The 16,886-nt window shown below is 47.2% G+C and overlaps 2 protein-coding genes across 3 annotated transcripts in view; one reads left to right on the forward strand and one right to left on the reverse strand.

Moving 5' to 3' along the window:
- The window catches only part of ZAP70 (zeta chain of T cell receptor associated protein kinase 70), a 29,216-nt gene extending 21,783 nt beyond the window's left edge, over positions 1-7,433 (reverse strand). Inside the window, exon 1 of the mRNA XM_072845400.1 lies at positions 7,321-7,433. The gene's annotated coding sequence lies outside the window, so the exon portion shown is untranslated. The remainder of the gene's footprint in view (positions 1-7,320) is intronic.
- A 5,069-nt stretch (positions 7,434-12,502) lies between these two features.
- Positions 12,503-16,886, forward strand: part of ADAMTS10 (ADAM metallopeptidase with thrombospondin type 1 motif 10) — a 58,170-nt gene continuing 53,786 nt past the window's right edge. The window contains exon 1 of one of the 2 annotated variants that reach the window (XM_072845151.1): positions 12,503-12,760. The gene's annotated coding sequence lies outside the window, so the exon portion shown is untranslated. The remainder of the gene's footprint in view (positions 12,761-16,886) is intronic. The other variant, XM_072845150.1, reaches the window with a different exon arrangement.

Here is a 16,886-nt window from a genome sequence, read left to right on the forward strand (position 1 = left end):
TACCACCCATGTGGTTCAGTACTGGTGGCAAACATGATCCCAGCACCTTGGTGCTACTGAGGTTACTTATTTCAGTAGGTGATTTGATACTAGAAGTGTTGGAAACATTGCAAGTTCAGGAGAGAGCAATGAAAGCAATGAAGGGCCTGACTGGACTGATTAATGAGTACAGCTCTTAGGGATGGAGTACGCACATTAGCTGTTGACCAAGCGTGATGGGAAAATTTGAGAGCAAGGTACAAGAGCATGATCATCTTTCAGGGAGGAAAAGCTGTTTTGGATGCGCCAATAAGATGATATGGGGATGAAGAAGACATTAATCAGTGGAGAGTAAGTCTGGTTATCAATAAACATTTCCTAACAAGAAGATCCATCAGGATGTGGAACAGGGGAAATAGTGGAAGTCCCATTGCTAGTCATTTAACAGTGGATCAGAAAATGTACTGGAGGGAACAGTCCTCTACAGGCAGGAAGAAACTGGGATGAGCTAATAGGACTTTCCAATATCTAATTTCTGCAATTCTGAGTTCCATTAGGGAAAATAATACTTTCAATTTCTTTCTCTGGCCAACGAAATTTCCAGTTCAGCCAATGTTCTGTGGAAAACTGAAGAACACTGAATGCAGAAGCATTTTGCTTCCGCTGTTGACATTTTTGGTGGTCTTTTGTTGAACATCAGTGTCTGAAATTAGAATGAAGTCCTCTACTTGCTTGCAGACTAGGGTTACATGCACAGCGGTAAATAGTCTCCTGCACACTTTTATAATGTGGCTCAGTGATGAGCTACGTGATGACTAAGGTGAAAAAATAGCTCATTCTCCATGCTCTAGTAAGTTCTTAGCTTTTGTCCTTTCTATGCTGTCAACAGGAGGTTGCATTAATCAATGTCTACCCATGCTCAGTCTGTTCTTCTTACCATGGCAAAAATGCAGCATCTCTGTTAACTTTTCCACCAAGCAAAACTAACTTTGAACTACCCTTGCAGCTGAACACCCTGTTGGAAGCACCCATCTTCTTCTCTCTCTTGGATGCAAGACACTAAAATGAGCAGCAGAGGGTTAACGCTGTCTTACAGAAAACCTTCTGGTCACTTAGCTTCTGCTTCACCCTCCTGCAGCCACCCCTTGTCAACTGGGCGTGTGGGATGCCAATAACCCATCAAAATACATTCTCCAAGGAGAACATTGTGGTCCAAGGAACGGGGCTTTGTGCTGCAGAGCCCTCTAGGCTGCTGGATTGCATCCAGCCATGGTGGGAGAGGCTGGATGTTCCTGCCTGGCAGTTGTTGGGGCACTGCTAGCAGAATTGTTGCTCTCGCAGCCTGCTTCGTAGTGGGTGTGTCTCGGCAGCAACAATTAGTTGCAAATAGGCTTTTCTTCAGCACTCTCAGTAGAGACTGAGTGGAAATCCTTCCAGGTCCCAGGGAAGCCAGGGCACTGGCAGCTGTGCAGGGCATGTCCTGCCCTGTGTGGGCCCCGCTGAGTTCCCAGAAGTGCCTGGTGCTGTTTAACCCTGCCCTTGTAACATGGTTTTGGAGACATGCAGGCAGCACTGAACGCCCCTGAAAATTTTGCCTGTGCCTCTGGCAAATTGCCACATTTTGCTGTGGCTGTGGGGCTTTTCTCTAGACTACTGTCGGTTCCTGCATCAAAATTATGTTCCTCGGGGCAGTATTTGCTGGCTCCTTTCCCAGCTCAGCCACAGCACTGGAGTCTGTGCCGAGTACCCGTCGGCACAGTTTGACTCTGGCAGGACCCTTGCTGATACCTCTCTGTCCTTTATCGCTTGACACAAGAATGGCTACCGGACCTTGAACATCTGATGTAGAATTTGGGGAGGACGCTTCTTCCAATGGTTTGCAGAAATGTGCATAGTCTTACACTCCTCCCTAGGGCTGTATTAACTTAATAAAGTAAGGCTCTAGTTGTCATATAATATTTATCCTAGGTACTTCTACCTCTGCCTTCTTATCTCTGCACATGAGAGATTATAATCTCCTCAAATAAGAAATGAGGGGCAAAACATACATGTATGTCTTCACAAGTAATCTTCAGGATCTGTATAAACATCTGACGGTGAAAGGGCCATGACTTTCACTCAAAAAAAAAAAAAAAAAAAAAAAAAATCTTGCTAACGTTGCAGCTACCCTGCAGATGTCAACAACTTTTTAGATTCCAGATCTGCTCCAGAGCTGGACACTGGGAGTTTTCTAATGAGATGGAGAAGAGGCAGGTTGGAGCAGGATAGCAGATGGGCAAGGAAAAAAATGAATAATCTGTTCTTCACTGGCCCAACCTATCATAACTTTGACTTAATAGGCTTCTGCTGAAGGATTATTTAGAAGCTTTTCAGAAGCACAAGTAAGTTCTTTTTTTAAAAGACTAAGCGTTAAAAATAGTCAGCTGGCTTCAATCTCCTCTTCTTTTTGGCTTAAATGAGAGAGAACCTGGGCAAAATGCAGTTGTGTTAGGCATCTCAGATGCAGAAGGACTTTCTCCAAGACTTGAGCTCAGGATTTGAGTCAATGACTGACAGATGATGGGTCTGGTATCTCTTCCAGCTTTGTCTCTGTCATCTGCTTTTCTGTCCAGTTAATTGTTGACAGGCAGCAACAACCCTAAGTGCTTGTGGAGAGTGGCTTCTTTTGGTCAAATCCTCATAAAATAAGGTTTGATACTATGTTCACTAATATTATCCAGGTGCTTGAGTACTCATAGTTAGTGGATAACGTAACCCCAGAAACAGCAGCTTGGTTGTTTTGCTGCTCAGTCATTTCTGCTTTGCAGTTTTGCAGCTCATCCCAGCACTGCCTGACCCAGGACCCTTCCAGCAGCCCCAGGCAGAATACAGCGCGTCCCATCAACTCCATTCCGCTGCAGCGCTCGTGGAGATCTGAGCAGCCCTGCCAAATCTCCCGGCAGATGAACTGGAAGGCTCAGTGTTCTGCTTTGGGCTTTTAACTCTTGCGACTGAGGATTTTCTCACTATGTGTCCAGGAAGGCTTTGAAATTGCTCTTGTCTGCTTTGTAACCTTGCTGTGCTTCAGTACGCTCCACTGGAAAACCTGGCAGGTAGCGAGCAATTCTCCTAAGAGCTGGACTGTCCCCTGTCCCTTCAGAGGCTTTACCCCAGGTTTTGTCCAGAGTGAGGAGAACTTTGGTCCTTGAAAATGTGCTGATGGTGAATGTGCTCTGCACCCATGTGCCACCTTTCAATTTTTCTATATTTCTAGGCAGCTGAGGGATGACACTGATCCCTCTCCTGCAGATGAGGAAGTTGAGGGAGGCGGAAGAGCTCATTCCACAGTAATGCCATGGGCTGGAGTTCTCCCAGGTGACATGCTTGCTTTTGCATTATGCTGCCTATCATGGTAAGCACATTGCATCTCTAGATGATCTAGGATGGGCCTCGGAAATATAGTCAGTTTGTCGTCTTTATGCATGCTTTATTATGGCCAATGAGGCTCAGAACTGAAGTTTCTTGTGTTGTTTTAAAATCCCATGGAATTTTCAGAAAAATACAGCATTATCTGAAGCCTATTACCCCATTTATTGTGCCAGACTCCTAAATCTGTTTGAGTTATTAACTTGCTGCAATAATTGTGTGTTGTCTCATCCCCTCAGGAGCACCCAGGAGATGCAGTGATTGCTTTCTGATGTACTTGAAGATCATTCAGAATAGAGAGCTATGTATATGTCCCAAGGTAGAAGTGACAGGTCTTGCCTAAAGTTTCAACTTCTATAGCATTCATACTGTGTGGCTTATGTGCATCTGTCCCTACTAAAGTAGTTCTGTCATCAGCTGAGAGAAGTTTATAAACCCTCCTGCCATCCCTTCAGGTCCAGATTAGCTATGCAGTTGCTAATAGCTTCAGTCCTATGAGGGTGGTTTTTTGCACGCTCAGGAGTAGTGTCCAAGTACTGGGTTTCTGCAAAGGATCCCTGCGTTCTGATGCACCTGCAGAAGGTCCTGGGTGAATCAGCTGCTCAGCTCATGTGGGGTCCGGCTAATGGCATGGAGAAGTGTTTAGTAGCTGTGGCTGCCTTTAACACCTATTGCCAGCAAAGACACTGGATTAGTATTGCACTGGGTGACGGCAGCCAGATGTTTCCAGTCCCTAAGCCAACTCAGATACCTCTGCGCAGTGAACATAGTGCAGAGACAGGCATTGATCAGCAGAATTGCAGAAAATCAGGCACGCTGATCTTGTTGGAAGCCAAAGGCTGTTACACAGGGTGGCTTAAGAGGCTTCAGTCCTCCGTGACTTACGAAACTAGGTCTTTGGCTAAGCTGCCCTGGTATGAACTGGGAGACGATGGCAATTAGCAACCCTGTTCATTTCAACAGTCAGAAGCAGTCTGAGGTCATGCTTCACCAGGGTCTTCTGAAAATGCTCTGTAGGTGGTGAATTTAAGGTCCCCACACTTGCTCTTTGGCACTTGCTACTCACTAAAGTAGCCACAGGAAGTGAGAGATGGTTCTTGTTTAACATGCCCTTGGCCCTTGGCACTTGTTTAACATGCCCTAGGGCACTGCACTGGCAGCTCCTGGCTTTAAGGTTATAAACTAGGCAAATAAAGTAGAAAGACAGCTCAGAGCCTAATGGTCATATGCAACCCGACCGCAAAGTTTATTGAGCATCAGTTGTTCTCTTTGGAGTTTTAGAAGACAGAAGATGAATCTGAGCTTGAAATCTAATCTGCAACAAGCAGGGGAATTCTGCAAGATCCAGCTGAGCTTCCAAAACTGCAGGTGTAAAATGTTGTCCTGATGGTTACCGACAGTCTTGATAGGTCTTCATCAGAGTGGGAGCACAAGCTTTGCCTCATGGCTGCTGTTCAGGATTTCTTTGAACGCTATTTCAAAGCAGAGTGAGACTATTCCCTTACTGCTGTATGTTATGAGGATTAGACATCAATTTCAGACTGTGCAGGATTACAGGGTGGTTGTAGGAAATTCCTGAAGAGGAAATTCTGAAGAGGAAAATTAATACAACTGGAGGCAGGGGAAGCTAAAGACTTGGACTTCACCAGCTTTGCTGCTCTTGCAAAAGCTTATTAGCTCTGAAGGGTAAGTATGCGTTTGCATGTGATCAGCATGCGTTTGGGCAAAGCGTGTGACTTGCAAATGGTAGTGGAAGTTTGCATTCACAATCAGTCATTTCCTATGTGAAAAGGTCTGTTCTGAGTGTTGAAAGGCTCCGCTAACAGGCAGCTTGCTATCTCTAGTTTCCAAGTATAAAACTGAGGCATAGAGAAATAATGGGCTAGACCTGCACAGGGCTTTTTGTTTCTTTTAAATAATAATGGCAAAAGCTTATTGTTCCAATTATTTGGATAGGATTTAGGGAAGTAGAGTTATCTAAGGCCTTAGTTCATGCTTTATCCTCACTACCTTCCTTACAGTGGCTATAACTTTATTTGCTGGCTCTGCGTGGAGTTTGTAGAAAGCTGCCCGTGTTCTCCATGGTCCCTGGTAATCTGACGTATCTGTTCTGGGCTCTCTCTAGCCTGGCCCCAGTCTCTGCTGTGTCCATTCGATTCCATACCCAGCAGGGCCTTTCCTGGCACCTCTGCACATATTACAAGACTAAGTAAGCACATTTGGTGATCAAAACTGTGTTTAAAAATACATATTCCTGCACCGGTGAGGAAAGGACTAAACAAGTATTATACTTTAATTCCTAACCTAGTCTGTTTGATATAGCTCATCTAATGCTACCATATGAGTTAGCAGAGATTCCTCTCTTGGAATTACTAAATTACTTGGTAACAGCTATCTGTACTTTTGTGTATTTCCAACCCTCCAGATTAATTTTCTGCATTGCCCCTTGATAGTTCCTCCCCTACTAAGAGCTGCTTCATGCATCTTTCTGCTCCCAGTTGTGTTACTCGAATCAGACCCACACAATTGTTAGAGGTGAAAAAAATCATCTCAGTGGCATCCTTTGCCATTGGCATTTCTGCTTTTGTGCTGCTGGTCCCACCTGCTCGGGGTTTGTGCGAGTCAAAGCTTGGCTTAACTGACACATCTGTTGTCCCTTCTGACCCCATTGGCCCTCTCAGACTTTTGCTGCTCAAGCCAAGTTTTACATAGCTGGATGAGTGGGCTCACATCATGTACAGAGCCTGGTGCTTCAAAGGTTTTCTGCTCTTTGTGAAGCCCGTTGCCTTACAGGGCAGTACAGAGACTGTGGCATAATCATTGCTATCTGAGAGTTCTCAGGAACCCTCTTTCTGGTTAAGGTCTTAATCGGAATTAACTTTTAAAGTCATTAAACATCCACATGCATATATGTATGGATTCTAAATACTGCTGTGGCATCATCCATGTTTCTTTAGGAAATCCTATTCCCAGGAGCACCAGCAAGCTTTTCAGAGATGTGGGCCCCTTCTCTTCTCAAGAGGAAAAAGGATGATGAAAGGTTGAAAATGCAAAAAATGTAAATATATCAGAAAGCATAACCTTGTAGATCAGTTTGTTCATCCCCCTGCCAGCAAAGGAGCCTTCTGCCTGATCCTTTCTCCAGTCCCCGCTCCAGTTCTGTCCATGTGATGGGTTTCCCTTGCGTCCCTGCGGCGTTTATTCCACAGTCTAATAGATCTGCCCATTAGGAAATGTTTTCTGAGGTTTAATCTCAACTTTCCTTTGTTCTAGTTTATTCCGTAACACCATAGACTGTGCTTGAATTGATGGGACTTGGAACTGTGCCTGTTTTCACAGAAAAGTGCAGAGCAATAACAGACGAGATGACAAAGAAATTAAAGGAAGTAAATGTGAGTTTGCCAGAGGCCTCTGTTTTTGAGTATACTCGCTGTTGTATTTGTCAGTAGGAAATCTCTGAAGTCCTTCTCAAGTATTTGGAGCATTACTCAGCAGGTGCCAAGTATCCTGAGTCTTCCCACATTGCCACTGAGGCTCGCAGGCAGTTTGAAGAGAAACTTCCAGAGGAGACAAGTTTTGATGTCATGTCCAGAGGTAAAGGGAAGAGAATGGCTGGCCCTGATTATTGGACTACAAACCATCATTTCATCATCTTCTGACCTATCTAAATCCCCCCCAACTTCGAAAAGAATATGATGCCCCCTAACTTACACCAGGTTTTTTCCTGAACCAATGGAGTAGTTGGTAGAAAAGCTAGAACGGTCACACGATGAATTATTCTGGGCCTATTAACACCAACGTTTCACAGGATCTGTCCTCCCGCCACTAAATCCTCAATGCTACCAGGATATGCAGAAAGGTACAAGATAAAGAACAAAGCAGCCATTTCGCGTAACAGCTACCGAAGATACCGACAGCAAAAAAAGTGCCTCTTACCTGGTTTGCAGATGGGCGGGATGTCTTGTCGGGGCTTCGTTACAGCAACTTTGAAGAAAGAAAGGAAAGAAGAGGGAAAGTGTTCTTCGGTGAGTGAGAAATGTGTCGATTTTAGAAGACGAGAAGGGAATGGGCCGTACCATCCAGTGAGAGCATTCGCTAACCTCTGTTTGCTGGTTTCTTTGAAATGTGACCTATTTCCTTGTTGCACAGGAAAGGAAAGAAGAGAAAAAACCTGTGTAGTTCTGAAGAGTGAAAGAGCTCTGAGACCTTCTCGGTGCCAGGGCTTGGGTATTCTATGGAAGAAAACAAATCAGAGGAAGGTGGTGAAGAGCTGTCGTTATTTAAACAAATGTGTTGGGGGAAGACATTGCCTGGAGAGCAAAGCTCTCTTCTTGCCCGTTGAACAGATGTCCACGGGGAAGTGAGCTTTTTTGCACAAGTATCTCTGCTGTGCCATGGTGTGTCCCTTGGAAGTCACGAGGGGGTAAGGAGAGCTTAGTTTCTTTGGATCTGCCACATCCAGGCCAGAGGCTACTGAGAAAGGCCCTCTGTGTAGGGCTGCTTTGGAGTGATGGTTTGTGATGGTCAAGACCTAGGCTCAGTAACCCAAGAAGCCTCTCCTAGACTGTTTCTCCTGCTCTGCTTTCTGATTAGCTCTTTGTAGTGCCAAAATGGCCATAACACTAACAGCTGGGCTGGGAACCATCCAACACCAGTCCCACCAAATGGTGCTTACTTTTGGCAGGATTTTCACCGGCTCCTCGGGGACGTCTCCCTTTCCAGAAGGGAAAAGTTTCCGTGTTTCATCACCAGGTGTGGTAAACAGCTCACTGCCACTTGACAGCTCATTAACCTGGAAGAGATGGGTAAAATGTTAGTGTTCAGTGTCAGCTTTTGGTGACTGGGGAGAAAGGCTACAGTGCTGTAACTTCTTTCTGCTGAATGCAAAGAGGTGCCCCAACAAGATGGATGGGGAATCCCTAAGTGTCTCGTTGTTGCAGGCAGAAGACTCTGGACTGTAGAAGCTGGGACTAGGGCCCTGATTGTGGCAGGTTGGTCTTGCTGGTGTTCAAGACTGGTTGGAATAAAAACACGCAGTAATAGGGTTAGATATGCAAAATGCAAGCTATCCTTGAGCATTTCTCAACGGTATGGCATTTCATTGCCAGATCCCCCTTGAGGAGCCCTTTGTTTACATTTTGACATGGAGCTGTACATTATGTTTACTCAGAAATCCATATTAAAGGTTTTTCCAAGGACAAGGTGAGATCCTGAGATAGAAGGCATGAGTCACTGACAGTTTACAACAGTGAAAATGCAGCATTCCAACACACCCAACCCTGCAGTGTGAGCAGAGAGCTCTCAATCCTGAGCCCTCAGCAAGGCTCACCTGCACATTTGTCCTTTGCCCAAAATCCCCACAAAATTTAGGCAATGTACAATGATCTTGATAATTGCTTTCTGACAGCTGTGCTTTCCAAGCTAGTGGTGGCTTGCTCAAGCTGGAGTTACAAGTTAGGGAGACACCAACCCAATTTCATCTAACACCTGAGATTAATTAAACTGAGTTTTACTGTTGGGCAATTAGTTTGCATGTCTCTACACTAGTGGAAAAACAAAAACATTTGTTTACAGCTGGTTTCACTTGCAGGTTCTCAACCTGCAATATTTGGGCTACAAACAAAGCAAAGTAGTTTGTTTATTACAGCAGTAGCTAGAAGACTGAATGGAGCGTTGTTGTGTTAAGTACTGTACAATAAACCCATAAAAAGGGTTAGTCAGTGGCTAAGTAGCTAGTCCCAACATGGACTTGGGGCCAGGCTGTGATGTAGAGCCAGCGCTGGGAACTTTGCCCAGGCCCTGCAGTTTAGACATAGCAAGAGAGTTTCTTTTATTTTTATTTTATGTACAAAAGGGTTATACAAAATTACCGCATCAGGCCTCAGCATCATTCCCTATGTGTTTTAATGGCAACCAGGACAGAGTTTGCAGCCTTACAAGCCTTAAAAGGAGCACTGGCCTCAGTGTCGTGCAAACTGGTGCTGCAGCTGGGCACGCGGGATGCATTTGGGCATCGGCCAGCACCACCGAGAAGCGACGGCTCTGCCTGGAAGCGTTGCTCTTTGTGTTTCCCCAGGGTTCAGTGCCTCGTCCCTGCAGGGTTTCTACCAGCCTGGTGCTGAGCCTGGACCTCGCAGGACCTGAGCGCGCAGCCTCTGCCACGTGTAGCCACAGGAGGGTGCAGTGTCACCAGGCTGCCGAGCTTTGGGGACTGGGTCCTGGTGCTGTGCTGAGCACAGGGCTCCCCTCCATCCCAGGAGCGGGTGAGGATGCAGGGGAGCTGGAGGGAGAGGATTTCAAGTGCCTCCTGGAAATTCATCATCATCTCCTCATCCTAGAAAGAGAGGAAGCAACCAGCTGGCACTGTCTGATGTTGGAGATGAATTGTAGTGGCCGTCTGTTGCCTGTGAAACCCTTTTTTTCAGGCAGAGTCCAATACCCTCTGCCTCTTTTCTGTGAGTATCTGGTCCCTGTACTTTTCTCCATTTTCTGGGCTTTTGTGTAAGTGATGGAGGCCTTGGTTTGGGAAGGTGTGTGCAGCTCCAGTGTGGCTCCATCACCCCTTCAGAGATAGGTCCAGACTGGAGTAAGACCTAGTTTTTGAGCTGGGGAGTTTGCATGGCCTGGTACGAATATGAGAGAGTCCTCAGAGCGGTACTGCTTTTGGGCGCAGGGCTGGGGTGGGGGTGGGCCCCAAGCACACAGATTGTGTGTCCTTGTATGTCAGGAGTCTCTAACGCTATATTTACCACCCAGGAGGGACTGGAGGCCCTGCACATCAGGGAGAAGCAAGCTTCCCTGGGAAGGGAGAAGGACAGGCAGCACCGAGCCGCTCACTGCTGAGCAGGGAAGATGGGTGCCTGCAGCCTCCATCCCTCTCCATTATGTACCGAGTGTGTTTGGAGACAAGCTTCAGCAGACAGAAAGCCCCTGGTATGGCACCAGGCCATGGTTTGAGCAATTAGTTTTTCCCTGGCCAGAAGCGGCACCATTCAATTAAACCCCAAATACTTTGTTTAGTTGCTCTTTTATCTGTGTGCTTTGGGGGCTCAGACAATGGCTAGCATGGCCTGGGGAGGAAGGAAACCGCTCTTTCCACCCAGCCAGGGAACCAGCCAAAAATCCAGCCCAGCAATTGCAGTCCCTTTGAACTCGGTTTTCAAACGGAGAGCCAGGCCTTTCCAGTCTGAACGCCTGTAAGGAGAGTGGCCCTTGTGCTTGCCTTGGGATGGCCCGGGGGCTGGGGCAGCGCTGGGAGTGGAGCTGGGGGCTGTGAACTCCCACTGACGGCATCTGACGGCATCTCCTTCTGGGAGCAAAGGATGTTTTTCCATGTTTTCTCAGGGCTGTTAGGACGAGCATGCCTACCAGGCAATACTGAATACTTCGAGACCGGTGGAGGCTCAGAAGGTCCCAGCTGGGCATCTCCTGCTCAGGTCACGCTGCTTCACCATCCAAAGAGTGGAGTTCAGAGGGCTTCAATAAGGGTTTACATAAATTCATGGAAGAAAACGAATTATGGCTGTTAAATGCAAAGATACAGCTTCTGGCCTAGGTTCAGCCCTGCACTTAGTTTACTGATAGCAGAGGATGTAGGAAGATATATCGCAAAAAGTACCACAGCTTCTTGCTTTTTTCTTAATCCCTTTTCTTAGGCATCCCATGCTCAGCATCTGGTTAGGACGTAGGGCTGGCCAGGCCTCTGTACCTTTTCCTTTCTCCATTCCCGTCTAATGGTCAGATGGTTACAGACTAGTGCTGGGGCAGCCTGGGTGGCACCCAAGACCATCGCCAAGAGCCCTGGCTGCTCAGGCCGGCCTCAGGGCTGGATCCTGTGGTTTTGGCAATGTGTGTACCTAGAAGGGCTACGGCAGGACATGCAGTCTGGAGGGACTGGCTGTCCTGCAGGCTTGGCATCCATGCCACGCTTCACAGGGCTGCAAAGCCCCTAGCCCGCTCCCAGAGCCCCCCCTTGCAATCCCCAACTGGGCAGAGGGGTCTTGTGTTCAGGGCGCTTGGTCTAAGACTTGGGTTACATCTTCCCCCGGCAGCTTTTCACCCCTTTACTCTTCATTCAAATCCTCTTACACTAAAATGCTCCTTGGGGGCAATTTTGGGGTCCTTCTGCTGCTGCCTGGTGCTGCCGTCCTTTCCCTGTGTCCTTCCCCAGGGCCCCTCTCTGTATCCAGAGGAAAGCAGGGCAGCGCATGGCAATTCGGAAGGGCCCGTTTTTATAATATTTGCGGAATTGCCAGGTAATTCTCTCTTTACCAAGGCTCACATATTCAGCTTTCTAATCTCAAAGACGACTTCAGAAGGAAGAAGGAAATGAGCTCCTACCCTTTATTGTTGCCTAATGTTTTATGTGTCCTGAGAGGGCTTTGTTTTTAAACAAGCAGTATTTTATTATTTGCAATGTTTATTCTTTACTTTAGTAATGTATTGTTCTCTGCGGGACACTCCACGGTGGCGGTAGAACAAGAGAAATTATGGCATCACAAGAGCCAGCAGGGCGAAAATGATGTAACTCGGGGAGGGAAGGGACTTCTTAAAACATTAGCAAATTCCTGAGGGCTTTTTTAAATTTAAAGCCAATACCTAACATTACTGTAGAGCACAGCTGCCTTTGTTAAGGCCATTTAATCAGACGTGCGCTGGCTTTTTAAAAGCATTTTGAAAGCTACAGTTAAAATGAAGGATGGGAGTGTTGTTCGTTGTTGAGGGAAAAAAACAAAAATCCTGGCTTGCTTTATCTGTTTTGTCCGCCGTCTGCCACCGTCAGCATGACCTCTTTGCTTTATGGCTTTTATTGGGATGTTTTATCGGCCAGGGAGCCGCCTGCATCGCCTCTGGGGCTCTGCTTGCAGCCGGGGCTGCCTGGGGAAGATCGCTGCCTGCTCCTTTGCAGAAAGGCTTAGCTGATTAGTTTTATACTGTTGCAGGCAAGACCTGCCTTCTGCACTGATGTCAGCAGTCAGGGCGGGACTTTTACAGTCTTGTGGGTTTGGGGATTTTTTTTTTTTTTTTTTGGATAATCCTGGCAAAATTCCTGAGCAAAGTTTTTTTTCTTTTTTTCTTTTTTTTTTTTTTGAGCAGCCCCTATACATGCTGCCTCCGAGCCGCTCTCTTATTACTGCTCACTTCCTGAAGGAGACTTTTTAGCAAAGCCTCTAGCTCCAGCGCTGCCTGGGTCTGACAGAAGAAGGTTATTGAGGAAGGCGACATAAACCCTCAGCCTGGAAACTTTCTGACACGCGCAGGAGTGAGGGGGAGAGAGAAGCTTTTGGCTGCTGCTGGGAAAAAGGAAAAAAAAAAAAAAAGAAGCTCAAGGAATTAAAAGGGGAAAAAGAAGAAAGAAGGGAAAACACTAGAAAAGGTAAAACACTCTTTAAAATAATTTTTCCAGAGAAGACTCTTTGAGGTTAGAGTGGGGTGGTCTGGGGTGGAGGGAACGTGAATGTTCTTTGAAATCAGAACCGTCTCCCTGGAGAAGGAATGAGCCCGAAGAGCATTGGACGCTGGAAAAACATTTATGAGAATGAAAACCATGTTCACCCTTCTCCAACATTCAGAGTTTCCATAAAAACGCAGGGTTGTGTTTCAAAGTGTCTGCAGACAGCAGGAGTCAGGCATCTGCACTCGCGCGCTGTCTCCCTCGCCTCCCCCATCCCTGCACCACTCCACTTTTTTATTGCATTAAGCCATCTGATCGCATGTTTACTGCTCTAAAATATAATTCTTTTATGCAGAGCTGCCATGGGCGAAACTCTCAATTACAGAAAGCAACAGCTATAATCCCTATTGCAGAATTATACATTCCTTCCTGTCTTCATTCCTGAGAATAAACACATACTGCGCTCCCTCTCCCTCTTTCGCTGTCTCTCTCCATCTTCAGGAGCTGCCAATGCCTCTTTCCCTCCTGTATGATGTGGTCAGAGGATTATAAACTGTCTGCCCTGAAAAAGTTGCAATGTCATTAACTTCATGTGCATCACCAGGCATTTGACCCCGTTGCACTAGTCATATATTTCTTTGCTTTGATTATGTTTTAAAGGTTTTCTTCTTTTTTTTTTTAAAAAGATCAATCCCTCAGAACATGTTATTTTAAACATCAAAGTAAATATTAGTGATGGTGAAATGCCAGGAGATTATTTCATTAGAGCTGAAGGAGCTGTGCTATAAATAGAAAGGAGTTTATAAAATAACCTTGGCAAATATCTTCCAGAGGGGAAGAATCAAACCAAGCGGGAAGCGCGGAGCCGCGCTGGTCAGAGCCACGCTCCAGGGCAGGTAGCCTGCTTCGGCGCCAGCCACGGCTGTGCGGCAAAATTTAAAACTTCAAACAGAGGTTCGTTTTGGGGGACTTTTCTGGTCAAGCGTATGCAGGGATGTAAACCTCAGGGGGTGTTTGTTTTCTTGTTTCAGTCCATGCCAATACCCATATTGGCTGGAGATAGCTCAGCCACACCAGAGATCTGTTTCTTATTCGGGTCATTAATATTCTTGTTAGCTGAGCTCGCGTGGTGACGGCGTGCGATCTAGTGCATGACGGGTGATAGCAGGAAGATTTTTGAAGTCTTTGTTCATTTCTGGTCTCCCCTGCGCTGCGGATGCTAGAAGGGGAAATGCTTTGTCAGGCGCCCAGGTAATTCCCCAGCCAGCGCAGGGGTGTTCCCTCTGCTCTGCTCGCCATAGCCCTGCCCGGACTAGTCTCAAATGCCTCCATCAGTGAGGCTTCCTCCAGTTCTTAGGAGGTTGTTCCATTGTCATGAAGTTTCTCCATATATGGAACGTGCGAGCGCTCCGGTTCTCTGTCCTCAGCTTCCCCTTGTTCCTGCTTCGCCCCATGGCAGCACCCTCTCCTTTCATTCTCCTCCTTAGATCTCTCAAACCTCCAGTGCTCGTCGGTGCGTCTCCAGTTGCATTCCCCAAGCAGCTGCTTGTTGGGTGGAATGGGAAAGGTCCTGTCATCTCCTGTAAATCATGCTTTTCCCAGATAAGACTTGGGGGCTGAACTGTTTCATTTGGCAGAGGAAGACCCCGATAAGCTGTGACTGAGTGAGCAGTCGATGGGGTGAAGTGTAGCCCTAAGGGAAGGTATTGCCTGCTCAACATAAACAGTGTCTGCTAGTCATGCGAGAGGCCTTTTAAGTACCAACATGCAAACCTGTAACATGAGAGGCTCTGTTATCGCTGATGGCTCAAGGCCACCCAGAGACTGTTACGGGGAGGAGTAAGTGCGCTTATCACGTGAAGCCCTGGTCCAGAGACGGCGTGGGCTCAGCTACCCAGAGGAGCAGCTCCGTTGAGGGCTTTTCAGCGCAGGTTGCATCAGGCCCACCCAGGGGATGATTCTGTTCAAGCACTTATCTAAAGCTTATCTGAAACCCCCAACTCCAAAAACCACTTTTCTTGCCAAGTTTCCAGCAATTAGTTCATTCCAAGCCAGAAACACCGCAGGATGTGTTTGTCACGTCCTGTCCTGCCTAGATCTCAAGTTAACACAAATGAACTTAAAACAAACAGAATTTGGACCAAATTTGTCAAGTTTTCAGAAACAATTCACTAGTGATTTGGATGATGTCAGCTCAGATGTGCTGAAGATAAAGTCAAAAAGTGCAAGTCAAGTCAAAAAGATCGTCACTTGACCCCACCACCATAGGAAATGTTTGCAGGGCGAGTAGTTACAAACATTTCCTGGGAATCTGTAAGCAGGTCGGATCTCATGCAGCGATTGGGGAGTGAGAAACATGGAAAACCACCAGCCTGGATACAGACTCATTTTTCAACACTGAAGGAGGTCTTAAAGGGACACCATCAAAGCAAATATTCCCATCTTGGTTACTGTGAGTGCCTTCTATTAAGTCTGCAACCAATTCAAGAATTGGGAGATTCTCCACTGAGAAACTCTGCCAAAATATTTTAGCTCCATCTGACTTCAGTGGAGCAATGTCAGCGGCACGTGTTGAGTGCAGGGTCTCCGTCCAGCTTCTCCATTGCTGCTGCTCTCTTACCTTCTACATTCTCACGGGCTGGGAAAAGAATGCTTGGGGTATGCCATGTCTGACTATTCGGCATCTTTACACTTCTGTTTATCATCCCAGCCCACTGTTATTGCTATTGTGTTTCCTACTCTTCCATCGTAGCTTAATTTTTAAAGGGAAAATGAGTTAAAATGAATCTATTCCTGTGCAGTTCTGCAAATCCTTCTGAACTCAAACATTCATAAATGTGGGTTCCAGCTGAGCTGAACTCATGGGTGAAATCCTGGCCTCCTGCTGTGGGAGTTGAGCCACTGACCTCAACAGGACCAAGACTTCACCCTGAAGTGGCTACGGTCAAAACCACAGTGCAAACGATGAGTTCAGTCCTGTTGGGGTTAGCGGCTCTTCATTGCCTGGCCAGGAATGAAGGCAGCTCCTCCGTGGCCAGGCACAGAGAAATGTACTCAGTGGCTTTTAGGCTGCAGCTTCCTCGTTGGGAAGCCACACATGCTTGTGAGTCGGCATATTTTATGTCGCACCCTGCCATACCCCATCAAATCCAAACCATCTGGGCCATATGTTTCCCTGAACAGAGAACCTGCAGGGAGGGAAAAAGGGCCCATAAACTCTGTGCACAGCAGATCTCACGGAGCTCGCTTAAGGAGTCGGAGCCTGGAAATGATCTGCAGATCTGTAAGGGCTGGAGGGAGTCCATAGCCCGATGCGGTCTGCAAGACTTCATCCCTCTGCAGAGCTCCCCTGGCACGTTCCTCCATGGTAACGTGTCTTGGGGTCTGTGGGTGCTCACTGTCATGGTCACGCTGCCGTGCACAAAGGGGCCCCAGGGTGATTGCATGGGGGGCCCCCCATGCTCTTGCACAGACTGCCTGCTTGGCTGTCGCCAAATCACTTCTCTGCTTGCCTTGGTTCGCCCTGCTGTGAAACGAAGCCAGGAGCATTCACCTGCTTGCAGGGAGATTTCGAAAGGTGGGGAGCTACGGGGACGGTGGCAGAAGCTAGTCTGTGTGTTTGCATTATCGTGCTCTTGGTGCCCTGGGAGGCTGGGTGCTGCCTGCATGTCTGCAGAGGGGGAGTCTCGGTCCCGAGGTGCTGGAAGCACACAGCCAAGCAGGCAGTGAGGCAGGTAGAGCAGATCAGGACGAGCCACCTCTCTGGCCAGCCAGGGCTCCTCTCTCTTTCCCTGTATCACCAGGATGCAGCTGCTTCTCTGAAAGGACATGGTTCTGATTTCCTGGAAGGACAGCGTGGTCCAAACTGACTTCGCTGCTTTATGGTCTCGCTCCACAGCTCACTGCATTTCCTCCAAGCCATTTCTGTATGTGACCACCTGAGACAGCCTGGGTTTCGTGATCCAAACCTGATCTAATGTCAAAGTTAACCCTGTTCTGAGAGTGAGGTGGGACCAGAGATGCCCCTGAGTCCCTTCCAACCTCAGTTATTCTTTGATTCAGTCTGGCAGGACCAAATCAGCAACAGATGCTGGAGACAGGCAATGCC

Source organism: Ciconia boyciana, chromosome 24 (genome assembly GCF_034638445.1).
Source record: "Ciconia boyciana chromosome 24, ASM3463844v1, whole genome shotgun sequence".
Taxonomy (NCBI): domain Eukaryota; kingdom Metazoa; phylum Chordata; class Aves; order Ciconiiformes; family Ciconiidae; genus Ciconia; species Ciconia boyciana.